The 16325-nt window shown below is 37.0% G+C and overlaps 1 protein-coding gene across 6 annotated transcripts in view; it reads left to right on the top strand.

Annotated features, from left to right (window-relative positions):
- The window catches only part of CLOCK (clock circadian regulator), a 147804-nt gene continuing 131479 nt past the window's right edge, over positions 1-16325 (top strand). For 4 of the 6 annotated variants that reach the window (XM_037829844.1, XM_037829843.1, XM_037829842.1 and 1 more), the window contains exons 1-2: positions 1-352; positions 1563-1646. The gene's annotated coding sequence lies outside the window, so the exon portion shown is untranslated. Of the gene's footprint in view, positions 353-467; positions 606-1324; positions 1480-1562; positions 1647-16325 lie in introns of those variants that run through there. The other 2 variants (XM_037829839.1, XM_037829840.1) reach the window with 2 other exon arrangements.

Genomic DNA, 16325 nt, shown 5'->3' with positions numbered 1-16325 from the left:
AGCGCGGTTGTGGCCGCCGACGCGCGGCTCAAGGGAACGGGAGTCTTCTCGGGCGTCCGGGATCCCCTCGCACAGCTTCGCGGTGCCTCACCCGGCAAGTCGCATGCGCACCCAGACTTGCTGGCGAAAGGGTGAGGGGAGGGGCGATCAGAGAGCTCCGGCCAGCTGTCGGAGCCCGCGGGGGTCACAGACGACGCATGCGCCGGGAGGGAGCGCAATCACAGAGTCAGCTTGCGGCTACCGGTTTAAAAAAAGGAAACCCCGGAGCGCACGAGCGAAATCTGGCCGCCAACTCGTGCGCACTCCTGTGAGAGGCGCTCCACTGGGTGGGCCCCGGGCCCTAAGTCCGCAGGTAGGGTTACCTCTGCGGCGCATGCGTGCTCCTAATGCCGGTGGAGGAGGGGAAAGGAAGGGAGAGGGAGGAGGAGCGGGCTGCTGTAGCGGTGAATTTTGGGGGGAGTGGGTGGGGGAGCACCACTCATCCCCAGGTACTGGTGGCGCTGGGAGCCGTGGGGTCTCCTGGTCGGAGCCGAATTGTTCCGAATCACTGCAGCCAGACTCCAGGGTTGGGGAGGGACGTAGCCGGAGCCGCCGCAAGCCACACGGTGAGGGCGCGGGGAAGGGGAGGGAGAGGGGGACGGCGTATGTGGGGCCGGGGGGCGGCAGCCACAGGAGGGGAAGGTGAGAGCTGAAGCCCAAGTTTTGCCTATCGCCTTGGCGTATCTGTTCTCAGGAGTTGGGGCGGAGGCCCGCTCTTGCAAAGGGGCCTTGGGCAGCTAGGGTTACCTGCAGGACAGGGGCGGGATTGGGGTGCACCGCGGGGCCGGGTGGCCTGAGGGCGCCCGAGGCTGCGGCAGATTCCAGCGGCAGGGAGGCCTAGAAAGCCGGGGACCTGGTGCCGAGAGGGCTCTCGCCGGGCACCCGCTAGGCCTTGTGACCCACTTTATTCCTGTCACAACTCGGGCACGTTTGGAGCGGCGCCCAATGGGGCGCCGGGGTGGCCACCTCCTCCGGGGAACCCCCGCCCTCCCGGCGCCGGGTCCGCGCGCCCCGGTCCGCAGTCCGAGCAGCCGCCGCCGCCTCCCTCGGGCTGGTTCCGTTAGTGGTCGTGGTTCCGGGGCTCGGTCCTTGGAGAGCGCGCAGCTCCCAAGTCGGACTCGAGCGACTGGGCAGATTCCAGGGCTCGCCTCGCGGCACCGGGTTTCCCTCCTTGCCTCGACTCTCGCTTCCTGACTCTCACAGCCGTGGTTGGCTTTTCTAGCTCCTTTCCCAGATCTGCGAAGCTGGGTATTTTCTCTGTGGCTGGTCCTGGCGGTCTAGCCCCCGGTGTGTGATTTCCAACATTTAGCGCCGCAGAGTTTATATTCTTGTAATACCGTTTTTCGTTGGTGTAGAAGTCGTACTGTTGATAATGATGAGTAGAATCTCGAAAGATAAAAAGCCTCGGCCTCTGACCTGGCAGATGAAAGATTGAATCAGGTTGTGGTTTCTTGCTATTAGAATGCTTTGCTATACGACCTTAAGGGGTTCTAGCCTTTTTTAATCAATGTTTTCTTTTACAGTGAAAGAAAAGCACAAGAAGTAAAGAAACTTTTATCGTTATTGTTCACTGGAGTTTTACACTAATCCTCAAAATCAGTTTACAGGTAATTTCTCTTGAAGATTGTATTTTAATTTGTAGCTTTGTTTTAAGTGATCAGAGTAGAAAATTGTGGATTTTTTTCCCCTCTACAAGGATGTAATTTAGATAGTGATCTCTTTGCTCTGAAACATCCTTTGTGACACCTTACATCTGGTTTGATTTAAAATCTTGTTGGGACAAGGAAACAAAGTGTTAAGTAGTTGACTGAAGAGAATATTATTAAAAAGGTTAGACAGAAAGAAGAAGGTAGGCTGAGAGTTGTGGTAGAACTAGTCGTGATTAACTATAAAAAAGAATGGGGAAGCTTTTTGTGTACTGACTTGGAAAGATCTCCAAAATATGTTATTAAGTTAAAAAAGGAAGGTGTAAAACAGTGGGAACAGTGTGCTTGGTTTTTATGTTAAAAAGGTGGATGGGGTAAGGGGGTGATAAGAATATAAACTTGTGTTTGCTTTTCTATGCCTAAAGAAACTGTGAAGATACTGGAAAACTACTCAAGTTGAGAGAAGTAGCAGCCTGATGAGGGAAGGGTGGGAAATGAAAATACTATGTATGTCTTTATGTTTTGAAATTTTTGTGAACATATTATGGATTCAGGGACTGCATTAAACAAAAATCCTCCTCCCCAAAATAATTTATGTGGTTTTGTCTGTTTTTCTTCCCTAATTTATAGTGATTTTTGCCATTTTCAGTATGATTTCTGTTAATATTTTTTAGAAAAATGAAAGAGTTTAGGATAAATTAGAGAATTATTTACATTTTTAGTTTTTAAGATGCTGAGTCACGGACAAATTTAACTTTTAAAGACGTTTAGCCATGTTTTGCCTTGTTAAAATATATGAAGACAGTGTTTACATTTGGTATTATGACTAGATTATTCTGTTTTTAGAGTAGAGTTTGTGGCCTCCCACCCCCTTTTTCAGGAGTCACAATTGTATAAAATTTTACCTTTTTTTTTTTAACCCCAGATCTCTCAGGTCAAGCAAATGGAGAATATAGACACTCCATTAAAAATGATTTAAAAAACCTGATTGTCCAGATAGTTTGTTTTTCAGGTTGGGAAACTTTCTCTCTCTAAGGAAATCAGACATGAACCCTTGTGAAATATAAATGTATATGTGTATATATGGTTACTACTTATGTAGAAGTAAAATAAAACTGAAAAGCAGTGTTCTGCTAGTGTAAAAACTAATTAAAAATTTTTTTATGACTTAAGAATTTCTGTAAACATGGTATTGATTTTTTTTTTATTTTAAGCTCTGCCAGCCTAACCTTTATAGTGAAGTGTGAAGTTAAGATCTTAAAGGGATTTGTTTGAGGGTTGTTATAATTTTAAGGAGGGGATATTCAAACTCCCTCTGGTGGCTAATATTGTATAATCAATACAGTGGGTAACAGTAGCTGTGATTATTTTTAGTAATATTACCAATATCCCTTTTTTATTTTGTAGGATAGGAAAATTGTGTTATTAATAGGATAGTTATTTGTTTGGTCTGTAGGTGTTTAGTGGCCAAACTTCTAAAAAATGGCATTTATTTTTCATGTATAATCTATGTGGATCTATTCAATCGTTTTTAAAAATGGAATCACTTTTTAAAATACTACTTAAATTTTTTTAAAACTATAGAAGTAAATTCATGCTCATAAAAATAAAAGCAATTTAACCTATGTAATTATTGAAAACCCTCTTCTATTTCACATCCCTCCCCATAGATAACCACTGTTAACACTTTGAGGTCCCTTTGTATCTTTTTTAGTGCCTTTACAGACATGTCCTGTTTAATCTTGACAACAGAATTGTCCTGATTGATTGCTCTGCCATTTTGCCTCTACTGTGGGCTGTGTTACTACCCACAGGACAGGGAAATGCCCTGGAGTATGTCAGAAAGTTTAACATATAGTATATACCTTAGAACATAACCCATCTTTTCACTTGTAAGGGCTCAGTCAGTTTGGACGTCTTTACAAATCTTACAGTGATATGAGCTTTCAGTATCTGGTGTAGATTGAATTCAGCATAAGGTCTTGGATTCCAGTGACTTTTATTAGAATATTTAGAGTCCAAGTTCTAGTGATTTCTTTGATTGCTGACTTTGGTCAGTGACTCATGCATTGAACTTTCATTTTATTCTATACGTGCAGACCGCTAGGAAAGCCCCCTGGATTAAATCATTCTCTAGAGGTTCTCTGAAGTGAACCTAGGCAGATTCTGTCTAGTGGACACTGGTTGACTTAAATGGAATACAACTTTTGAAGAGTAAAAATGAGAGGAGGCCCTTTGGTTTGGCTTGTACATAACTAACAGCAGATAAATCATGTCTCTCCTGCTACCCCATCTGCTCCCCAGGCAGCAAGACCACCACTTTTCTAATAGTTTCCAGAGGTTTTCTGATTTTTTTAAAATCACCCTACACAGTATTACCAAGCTTTAAGTCTTTTTAGGTGATCGAGCCTGCAGAAAGTACAAAGTATTAATTAAGATACTCCACTAGACTATGAGAGATACAGAGAAAGATGCAGTAGAATTGACCCTGCCCTCCATGGGTTTAAAATCTAGTACAGTTAAAGAACATGCACATAATAATACAAGATAGGAAATGATAGATTACAGAAGAAAGGTATACATAAAGTTTCCTAAGGGCAGACTATTTTCATTTCTAGCTGGTTTGTTTGTTTGTTTTTGCAGGGGTAGGGGAAAGAGGGAGAGTATATATCTTAACCTTTTAAATGCTTAAAAAAGGATAGAACAAACTTAGAATCCTCAAATCTTTGCTCTTAATGTAAGGGATTAAATTCTATCTTTATAGCAGGCATACATGAGAGGGATAGTTGTTTTAGGTTTTTTTTTTTTTTTTTAACTTTCTCAATGGAAAGAATGATTTGACATTGTATTTGATAATAATACAATCTCTTGGATTTCAGGATTTTTAGAATATTAAATTTAAGAAAATTTTAAGTCTGTCAGTTAACTATTATCTACAAATCTAATATTTCAGGCAGAGTTAGCATTAAAAGTAAATTGTGGTTAAAATGAGAAGTTTCAGGTTGTTACCAGAATTTAAGCAATGACATATGTAAGTGTTAAAACAAAAACAAACAAAAAAAGTAATTGTCTTCTCCCATCTCATGCTTTCCTCAAAGTACATATTTAATGTCCTCCGACCCCCTGCTACATTTTCACTTTTGATGCTTTGCTGTATAAACTGTTTAATTGCTGTAAATATTTTAAATGAAAGCATGCAACATTTTGGGAGGGAAATCATACACATCCCACTTGATAGCAAAACTATTTTTTATTGTTTGTGTCTTATTCCTTCCAATTCTTTGTGAATGCATAATGTAAAAGATTTGTTTTTAAGTGGAGTCTCCTGTAGGCATTACACAAGTGGACATTGCATTTTCTCCTTTTCTGAATCTAATTTCTAGATGGACTTGTAGTGTGAAGTATTTATAGGATGCTTTTAAGTGTTAGAGCAATTTAATTCTTACTAATTGTCTGTAATTATTATAATGGTCTTTATATTTATAGGTTGCTTTACAACATGGGTTAGTCATTTTTATAGTCCTGTTAGGTGAATTAGGTGGATAACTTAAGTGAATTTGGTGGATAAAGAGATTCCTATTTTTCTCCATGTTTTAGATTATTCAAATGTTAAAATATCTAAACTCGCTCTCATAAGTATAGTCTGAACTCTGAGTTATGACTTGTGTTAGTTGTGTATATCACAAAAAGTAATTCTGCTTATTTAAAAATTTTGAAGTCTGCAGAAAGAAATCACTTATAAAATAATACATTTTTATGAATTGTTTTTTATTTTTATAGTACAGTGTTTAGGCTATGATGTATCTTTTGTTTTTTCAGAAATATTTTATTTGCATTTCTACATTAATAAGTTCTGAATAGTAAGAGGAGATTCTTATCTTTTTCAAAGAATTCATATTTTATCATATACTTTAATTTTTAATTCTCATACCAAGTAGTAGAAAATGAGAATACAGGTTGATTCATATTCAGGTGTTTTTGTATTAAAAAAAAACAAAAACAGAAAACAAATGAGGGTTGTATCAGTGAGGTTTATACCATGTGCCTAGCTAAGAATTTGTCATCTATATTATAATATGGTTTTAATGTAAACGGTTGCCTTAATTTCTTTCTTAATCTCTTTCCCCGTAGTTATAAAAGTAACATACCTCTAATGTAGAAAACATCAGAAACGCAAAGAAAGTATGGATAAAATTTTCAAAATATCACTAGGAGTCCAACCCGGAGTGGACTCTTGGTAACCTTGAATATGTTCTTGCATTTTCTTTAGCCATTATGTATGTGTACTCTGTACACTTACATATACATGATGTTTACAAAAATGGGCTCATAATGCCTCTGCTTTTGTGTAGACCATTCTTCTATTCACTTAATAATATATCATGAATATTTTTCCATGTCAATATATATTGTTTTACATATTTTTCTTTTTTTAAAGCTGTTTAATTGACGCATATTTACATCATACAGTCCATCCAAAGTGTACAATCAGTGGCTTTTAGTATGTTCACAGAGTTGTGCATTCAGTACCGCAGTCAATTTTAGAGCATTTTCATTACTCCAAAAAGAAAAGCCCCATACTGCTTAGCAGTCATATGTCAATCCCTCTATTCTTCTGTATCCCGACATAACCACTTTTTTTATCTCTATAAATTTATTTATATTTACATTTTATAAAAATGAAGTCTTTCACTTAGCATGCTTTTTGTTTCTGCAATTGATGGAAAATATTCATATATTACTATTCACTTTAGTTCATAGTTTGCTTTAGGTGTATGTTTCCACATATACCACCCTATTATTAATACCTTGTAATAGTATCGTATATTTGTTCTAATTCTTGGGAAAACATTCTTGTATTTGTTCTATTGATCACGCTCATTGTCCACAAGAGGGTTCACTATGTTATGCAGTCCCATGTTTCATCCCCTAACTTCCCTTTTATTGACATACGTGACCATAAACTTTCCCTTTCAACCACAGTGACATCAGGTAACTCTGCTATTTACACTCATTATAATGTGCTACCATCCTCTCTACTGATTTCCAAACATTTACAATCAACCTTATTACATATTCTGTACAAATTAAGCATCAGCTCCCCATTCTCTGCCCTCATTCTATTTTCTCTGACCTATGTTGTAGATATTAACTCCATGAGTTTGCTTGTATTTAGGTCTTATTAGTGAGATCATACAATATTTCTCCTTTTGTGTTTGAGATATTTCACTCAACATAATGTCCTCAAGGTTGACCATGTTGCCACAGGCGTCAAGACTTCATTTCTTCTTACAGATGAATAATATTCCATTGTATGTATATACCACATTTTGTTTATCTATTCATCGGTTGATGGATACTTGGGTTATTTCCAACTTTTGGCAATTGTGAATAATGCTGCAATGATTGTGGATGCATAATGTAAAATATTTTTTTTTAAGTGTTGTCTCCTGTAGGCATTACACATCTGTTCATGTCCTTGCCTTTAGTTCTTCTGAGTATATACCTTGTAGCAGGATTGCTAGCTCATATGGCAGTTCTATATGTAGCTTCCTGAGGAACTGCTAAACTGTCTTCCACAGTAGCTGTGCATTCTACATTCCCACCAAAAGTGAATAAGTGTTCCTGTTTTTCCAGTCCTCTCCAACACTTGTTAAGTTTCCTGGTTTTGTTTTTTTAATAGTGGCCATTGTAGTAGGTGTGAAATCATATCTCATTGTAGTTTTGATTTTCATTTCCCTAACAGCTAGTGATGTTGAACATCTTTTTCATGTGCTGTTTAGCCATTTGTATTTCCTCTTTGGAAATATGTCTGTTCACAAAGTCTTTTGTCCATTTTTAAATTGGGTTGTTTGTCTTTTTATTGTTGAGTTGTAGGATCTCTCTGTATATCCTGGATATTAATCTGTTATCAGATATGTGGTTTTCATGTATTTTGTCCTAAAAGTTGGCTGCCTTTTCACTTTCTAGATAAAGTCCTATGAAGCACAAGAGTATTCAGTTCTGAGGAGGTTCCCTTTATTCTTTTTTTTCATTGCTCCTGCTTTGGGTAAGGTCTTAGAAACCACTTCTACCACAAGATCTTGCAGGGGCTTCCCTATTTATCTTCTAAAAGTTTTATGGTTCTGGCTTTATATTTAGGTCATTGATCCATTTTGAGTTAATTTTTGTGTAAAGTGTGAGATAGGGGTTCTATTCCATTCTTTTGGATATGGCTATCCAGTTCTTCTGACAATTGTTTAAGAGACTGCTCTGACCCAGTTGGGTGGACTTGGCAGCCTTGCCAAAAATCAGTTGACCATAGATGTGAAGATCTATTTCTGAACTCTCAGTTTGATTCCATTGGTCACTATGTCTATCATTATGCCAGTACCATGCTGATTTTACAACTGTAGCTTTGTAATTTGAAGTTAGGTAGTGAGTCCTCCAGCTTCGTTCTTTTTCAAGATGTTTTTGGCTGTTGAGGCCCTTTTACTTTTCCAAATAAATTTCATAATTGGCTTTTCTAGTTCTGCAAAGTAGGCAGAATTTCAAAGTTGACTTTTCAAATTCTGCAGAGTTGGAATTTTGATTGGGATTGTGTTGAATCTGTAAATCGAATTGGGTAAAATTGACATCTTAACAATATTTTTTTCTTCCAATCCTTGAACATGGATTGTCCTTCCATTTATTTAGGTCTTCTTTGATTTCTTTTAACAATGTTTTGTAGTTTTCTGAATACAGGTCCTCTGTATCCTTGGTTAAGTTTATTCCTAGATACTAGATTCTTTTAGTTGCTATTGTAAATGGAAGTTTTTTCTTGATTTTCTCCTTGGTTTGCTCATTAGTGTTGTATAGAAACACTGCTGATTTTTGCATGTTAATCTTGTATCTTGCCACTTTGCTAAACTCATTTATTAGCTCTAGTAGCTTTGTTGTAGATTTCGGGATTTTCTGGGTATACGATCTTATCATCTGCAAATAGTGAAACTTTTACTTTTTCCTTTCCAATTTGGACGACTTTTATTTCTTTTTCTTGTTTAATTGCCCTGGCAAGAACTTCCTGTGCAATGTTGAATAACAGTGGTGACAGTGGGCATCCTTGTCTTGTTCCCGATTTCAACAGGAAACCTTTCAGTCTTTCACTGTTGAGTATGATGTTAACTTAGGGTTTCTCATATATTCCCTTTATTATGTTGAGGAAGTTTCCTTCTGTTCATAGTGTTCTAGTGTTTTTATCAAGAGAAGGTTCTGAATTTTGTTAAATACCTTTTCCCCATTGACTGATATGATCATATGTTTTTTTCCCTTCATTGTGTTAATGTGGTCTGTTATATGTACTGATTTTTTTTTTAATGTTGAACCAACCTTGAATACCAGGGATAAATTCTGCTTGATCATGATGTATAATTCTTTTACTATGCTGGTGGATTTGGTTTGCTAGTATTTGGTTGAGGATTTTTGCATCTATATTCATAAGAGATATTAGTCTTTAGTTTACTTTTCTTGTGGTATCTTTATCTGGCTTTGTTATGACAGTGATGTTGGCCTCATAGGAGGAGTTACAGAGTATTCCCTCCTCTTCAGTTTTTTGGAAGAGTTTGAGCAGAATTGGAGTTAAGTCTTTTTGTAGACTTAAGTTTGGTAGACTTCCCCTGTTAAGCCTTCTGGTCCTGCGCTTTTCTTTGTTGGGATGTTTTAAATTATTGATTCAGTCTTTTTATTAGTAATTGGTTTGTTGAGATCTATTTCTTCTTGAGTCAATGTAGGTAGATTGTGTGTTTCTAATAATTTATCCATTTCATGTAGGTTATCTAATTTATTGGCGTACTGTTGTTCATAGTATCCTTTTCTAGTCCTTTTGATTTCAGAGGGGTCAGTAGTAATGATCCCCTTTTCATTTCTAATTTTTTTATTTGTAGCTTCTCTTTTTTTTTCTTTATCATTCTAGCCAAAGGTTTGTCAATTTTATTGATCTTTTCAAAGAACAAGCTTTTTTGGTTTTGTTGATTCTATTTTTTTTCTTCTGTATTTCATTTGTTTCCATTCTAATCTTTGTTACTTCCTTCTTTTGCTTACTTTGAGTTTAATGTGCTCCTCTTTTTCTAGATCCTCCAGTTTTGAGATTAGGGCTCTGATTTGAGACCTGTTTGTTCATTATTAATATAAGAATTTAAAGCTATAAATTTCCTTTTCAGCACTCACTGCTTTTGCTGCATCCCATAAGTTTTGGTATGTTGTATTTCCATTTTCATTTGCTTCAAAGTATTTCCTAATTTCCTTTGTGTTTCGGTTTGCAAAAGCTGCTGAAATGTATATACCAGAAATGGGCTGGCTTTTTCAATGGTGTCTTATTAGGTTACAGATTTTTAGGTCTAAGGCCATGAAAATGTCCAAATTAAAACATCAAGAGGAAGATACCTTCTCTGAGGAAAGGCCAATGGCATCCGGGGTTCCTCTGTCCAATAGGAAGGCACATGGCAACGTCTGCTGGTCCTTCTCTTCTTGTTCTGGTTTCAGTGGCAGTCCCAGCTCCCCTGGGGCTTTTCTTTTCTTAGCTTCTCCAGGGCAAACTCTGGATTTCATCTCTTAGCTTTTCTGGGCATTTCTCATCACTCTGCTGTCTCTCTGTGTGTTTCTACCTTTTATCCTCTCATAAAGGGCTCCAGTAAAGGATTAAGACCCACCTTGAATTGGGAGGGTCACATTTCATTTGAAACATCCTAACTAAAAGGTCCCACCCACATAGGTCTGCACCCACAAGAATGAGTTAAAAGAACGTGGCATTTTCTGGGGTACATAGCAGTTCCAAACCAGCACACTTCGTGATTTTTTCTTTGATATTTTTGTTGTTTAAGAGTATGTTGTTTAATTTTCATGTATTTGTGATTTTTCCATTTCCTTCTCTTTTTTTTTTTTGGTTTCTAGCTTCATTCTGTTGTGGCTGGAGAAGATATAGTGTAAGATTTCAGTATTTTTTAACTTCTTGAGACTTTATTTTGTGGGTCAGCTTACGGTCTGTCCTGGAAAATGATCCATGTGCTCTCGAGAAGAATGTGTGTTTTATTTTTCTTGAGTGCAGTGTTCTATATATGTCTGTTAGGTCTGCTTGGTTTAGTGTTATTCAAATCCTGTACTTCGTTATTGATCTTCTGACTAGATGTTCTGTCCACTATTGAGAGTGGTGTGTTAAAGTCTCCTATTAATGTAGAACCATCAGTTTCTCCCTTCAAATCTATAGTATGTGCTGCTTATATTTTGGGGCTCTGCTGTTGGGTGCATATACATTTATAATTGTTACATCTTCTTGTTGGGTTGTCCCCTTTATCAGTATAAAATGACTATCTTTGTCTCTTAAAATTGTTTTTGACTTAAAGTCTGTTTTATCTGATTGTAGTATATATTTTCCCATCCTTTTATTCTCAACTTCTTGTATCTTTGACTTTAAGGTGAGTCTCTTGCAAACAGCATATAGTTGGGTCATGCTTTTTTATGGATTCTGCCAATCTCTGCCTTTTGACTGGAGAGTTTAATCCATTTACATTTAAAGTCACTGCTGATAGTACAGGACTTTATGCTGTTGTTTTGCTATTTAGCCTTTAGTCGTATACCTTTTTTGCCCCTCACTTCCATTAATACTTACTTTCGTATTTATTTCTTTGTGTTGTACCCATATTGAGTGCCATCTCATTTCTATCTTGATATGTTTTTCACCAATTTTCTTTGTGGTTACCATAGGTTTAAAATTTAACATTCTTAATATAACAGTCATTTCGATTTGATGCCAACTTAACTTCAAAGCATGCACATTTATATTCTTCCTATATCCCACTGTCCCCCTTCCATTTTTTTGTACTCATTACCACTTATATCCTTGAACATTGTATGCCCCAAAACATAGATTTATCATTACTTTTTATGTGCTTGCATTTTAGCACCTGTAAGACGTAAGAAGTGGAGTTACAAACCAAACAATACAGTACAATAAGACTGGCATTTAGAATTACCCAAATGGTTACCTTTACTGCAGGTCTTTATTTCTTTATGCTGCTTTGAACCGGTGTTTAATGTCTTTTCCTTCCAGTCTGAGGAACTTTTTTTTAGCACTGATTGTAGGGCAGGTCTAGTGATGAACTCCCTCATTTTTTGTTTATCTGAGAATGTCATAATCTCTCACTCATTTTTGAAAGCGAGTCTCGCCAGATAAAATTCTTGGCTGGCAGTAGTTTTCCTTTAGCGCATTAAGTATTTCAACCTACTGCCTTCTTGCCTCCATGGTTTTTGATGAGACATTGGCACCCTGGTTATCCCTTGTACGTAACGTTGCTTTTCTCTTGCAACTTTCAGAACTCTCACCTTGTCTTTTGCATTCGATAGTCTGATCAGTATAGGATGGAGGTATATTTTTCTTCATGTTTATCCTTTTTGGTGTTCTCTGAGCTTCTTGGATGTGCATATCATGTCCTTCACTATTGTCATGGATTTTTTCATACATATTTTAAACTTAAAAGACATTAGGTTTTGAACAGTTTTTATTCATGTTTTCCCTCTCTAGGGCTCTTTATTCCTTCCTGCATTTCTGTGTTTCTGATCATTTTACTTCTCTCTGAATAATTTCCTTTAATATATATTTTAATATTGGACTACCTGCTGAAAATGAATTTTTCCTTTTTTTTTTTTTGTCTAAAAATACCTTAATTTCATCTTCTAATTTGCAGGATATTTTCATTGGGTATAGTACTTTAAGTTACTAGTTATTTCCTTTCATCATTTTAAAAATGTGTCCTTGTTTTCTGGCTTCTTTGTTTCTGTAGAAGTCAGCCATGAGTCTTATAGAGGGTAATATGTCAGCTGTAGTCTTACTGAGAGTAATGCGTCTTTTAGTTTTCTTTGTCTACTATTAAGACTGTCTTTTTCATAGTTTTTCAGCAGTTTGACTGTGATGTGTTGGGATTTGGCTTTCTTTGTCATTTTGCTTGATATTTATAAAGCTTTTGGAATCTGACTTGATGCTTTTTGTTTTGAAGAGTCTTGGCCATTACCTCTTCAGGTAATGCTTCCGACCCTCTCTTCTCCTTTTGAGACTCTAACTGCACGTGCTTCACGGAATGATCATGTTCTGTGTCTCTTGAACTTTTTTCTTTATTTTTTTCTCTCTATACTTCAGTTTGAATATTTTCCGTTGGCCTGTCTTCTAGTACTCCCCAAGTATCTTCTTTTGTCTAAAACCATCTGTTCTGAATTTTATATTACAGTTTTGAGTTCTAGAATATCTGTTTTATTCTATTTCACAGATTTTTTTAAATTAATTTTTTCTTAGGAAAACTGTAGGTTTATAGAAAAATCATGAAGAAAATACAGAGTTTCCCCACAAAATTCCCTCCACAGTTTTCCCTATTATTTTCACTGTATTAGTGTGGTAACTTTATTACAATTGATGAAACAATATTATTATAATTATACTGTTAATTGTAGTCCATAGTGTACATGAGGGTTCACTGTGTTGTACAGTCCTATGGTTTAATTTTTTTTTGTTCTAACCATATTCAAATGTATAATTCAGTGGTGTAAATTACATTTATAATATACTACTTTCACCACCATCCATTACCAAAATTTTTCCACCTCCCCAAACAGAAACTGTGCCAATTAAGCTTTAACTCCTCATTCCCTACTCCTTCTCCGGCCCTTGGTAACCTGTATTCTAGTATCTGACCCTATGAATTTGCTTATTCTAATTATATCATGTCAGTGAGATCATACAATATTTGTCTTTTTTTTGTCTGGCTAATTTCATTCAGTATGATGTCTTTAAGGTTCACCCATATTGTCACATGTATCAGAACTTTTTGTTTATGTGGTTGAATAATATTCCATTGTATATATATAATACGTTTTGTTTATCCATTCATCTTTTAATGGAATTTTATAGATTTTTAATAGATTCCAGTTCTCTCGAACATACTAATTATAGTTATTTTAAGTACTGTCTATTAATTCCAATATCTGCGTCACCCATTGGTCTGCTTATATTGTTTGTTTTTTCTTGGGTTTTGGTTGTGCAGTTGTATGCGTCTGTTTCTTCATATGTCATCTGGGTTTAAGGAACTTGTCTGTTTTATCTAAGTTGTTAATTTATTGGCAAATTCCTGTATTAGAATATTCCAGTTTATATACTATTCTTGTATTATCCTTTTAGTATTGTAGAATCATAGTGAATCTAAGTTTCTATAATCTCTAGTGAGTCCATATCATTCCTGATATTAGAATTTATGTCTTCTCTTTTTTTGGGGATCGGTCTGGCTAGAAGTGTATCAGTTTTATTAAGAGTCTCAAAGATCATCTTTTGATTTAACACATTTTCTCTAGTTTCTCTGTTTTTTATTTCCTTGATTTCTCTTCTGGTCTTTATTACTTCTCTTCTTCTGCTTACTTTAGGTTTACCTTGTTCTTTCTTTTCTAGTTTGTTAAGGTGGAAGCTGAGACCATTGATTTGTGACCTTGCTTTTTTTCTAACGTAGATGTGCTGTACAGTTACCTCTAAATACTGTTTTTTTTAATGCAGTTTTACTGAGATATATTCACATACCATGAAATCATCCAAAGCATACGATCAGTTGTTCTTAGTAACATCATATAGTTGTGCATTCATCACCACAGTCAATTTTTTGAACATTGTCATTACTCCAAGAAATAAAAATTAAAAAAAGAATAAAAATGAAAGTAAAGAAAAACACCCAAAATATTTCATACTCCTTTGCCCCCCCCGCCTCTGCCCCCATTATTCATTTACTTTTTGTCTCCCTTTTTTCTACTCGTCTGTCCATACACTGGATAAAGGGAGTGTGAGCCACAAGGTTTTCACAATCACACAGTGACACTATATAAGCTATACAGTTAAATGGTCATCTTCAAGAATCAAGGATACTGGATGCAGTTCAGCAGTTTCAGGTATTTCCTTCTAGCTAATCTAATACACTAAAAGCTAAAAAGAGGTATCTGTATAATGCGTAAGAATAACCTGCAGAATGATCTCTCAACTCCATTTGAAATCTCTCAGCCACTGAAACTTTATTTTGTTTCATATCTCTTCCCCCTTTTGGTCAAGAAGACTTTCTCAGTCCCAGATGCTGAGTCTAGGCTCATCCCCAGGAGTCAGGTTCCACTTTGCCAGGGAGATTTACACCCCTGGGAGTCACGTCCCACGTAGAGGGGACAGCATTGAGTTTACCTGCAGTGTTGGCTTAGAGAGGGCACACCTGAGCAACAAAAGAGGTTCTCTGAGGGTGACTCTTAGGCACAATTAAAAGTAGGTTTAGCCTCTCCTTTGTAGTAAGAAGAGCTTCGTAAGGACAAGCCTCAAGATCAAGGGATTGCCCTTCTACAATGGTAGTCCCCAGTGCTTGCGAGAATGTCAGTAATTCCCAGGTGGGGAAGTTTAATATTTCCAATTTTCCCCCAGTCCCTCAAGGGGGCTTTTCGAGTTCTTTTTATTCTCTGCCCAAATTACTGGGATACATCAGGGTTTCATACTAACCCGTACAAATCAACCAGATCTCACCCCCTACTCAAGGTTCCGTGTAATATGGTGTTTGAGTAAACTGACCATACAAGTTACATTATATAGCTTGTTACAGAAAATATAGATTTTCTGTCAAATAGACATCTCTTCCTTTGGTCTCACATGGAAGTCAAGGTTTTAAAACAGAGTCAATATCATCCTTTTCCCTTTAGTCTGGTTTACCTAGTCCTAACCAAGTCCATTTCATTCCTATCTCTAATTAAAGTCTGATCTGTTTTTTAACTTCTTTAACATTTGCTGTATGGGGTGATCTGACATTCATAGCTGCCGAACTCTGGCTCTGAGTCTCAGGTGTTACACAGATACTCGAAACCATGGACCAACCAGGTTATACACAAACAGCTCATCATCTGAGAATTTAGAAATAACCATTGCAACTTATGAATAGGTAGAGCTTACAATCTAGGAACCTTTACCATAAGCCTTCTCCTGATAACCTGTGCTCTCAGATTCAGTTCACAGAGTTTGTACTTTATAGTTAGTCCATATTAGTGAGGTGTTATAATGTTTGTCATTTTGATTCTGGCTTATTTCACTCAACATACTGTCCTGAAGGTCCATTCACCTAGTTGCATACCTCACAACTTCATTTCTTCTTGCTGCTGCTCAATATTCCATTGTATGTACACACCACAGTTCACCATTCTGTTTATTGGTTGATGTACCCTTAGGTCAGCTCCATCCATTGCAAATCGTGAATGCTGCCACCATAATCAACCAGGGTGCAGTGTCTCAGTTCTTCCAAGTATATACCCAATAACGGGGTTGCAGGACCATATGTTAGCTTCCTGTGGAACCACCACACTGTCCTTCAGATGGGCTGCCCCATTCTACTTCCCTACCAACAGTCAGTAGGTATATCCCTCTCTCCATATTTTCTCCAGCACTAGTATCCTTCTATTTTTTAAATAGTTTTATTCACTCACCATACAATCCATTCTAAGTACACAATCAATGATTCTTGGTATAACACATAATTATGCATTCACCGCCACAGTCTATATGACATTTCCATTTCTTCCACAAAGAAAGAGGAAAAGGAGAAAAAAAATGAAGAATAAAAATATTAAAGATAGAAG

The sequence above is a fragment of the Choloepus didactylus genome, chromosome 3 (genome assembly GCF_015220235.1).
Source record: "Choloepus didactylus isolate mChoDid1 chromosome 3, mChoDid1.pri, whole genome shotgun sequence".
Taxonomy (NCBI): Eukaryota; Metazoa; Chordata; class Mammalia; order Pilosa; family Megalonychidae; genus Choloepus; species Choloepus didactylus.
This window is presented reverse-complemented; position numbering and strand designations above follow the sequence as displayed.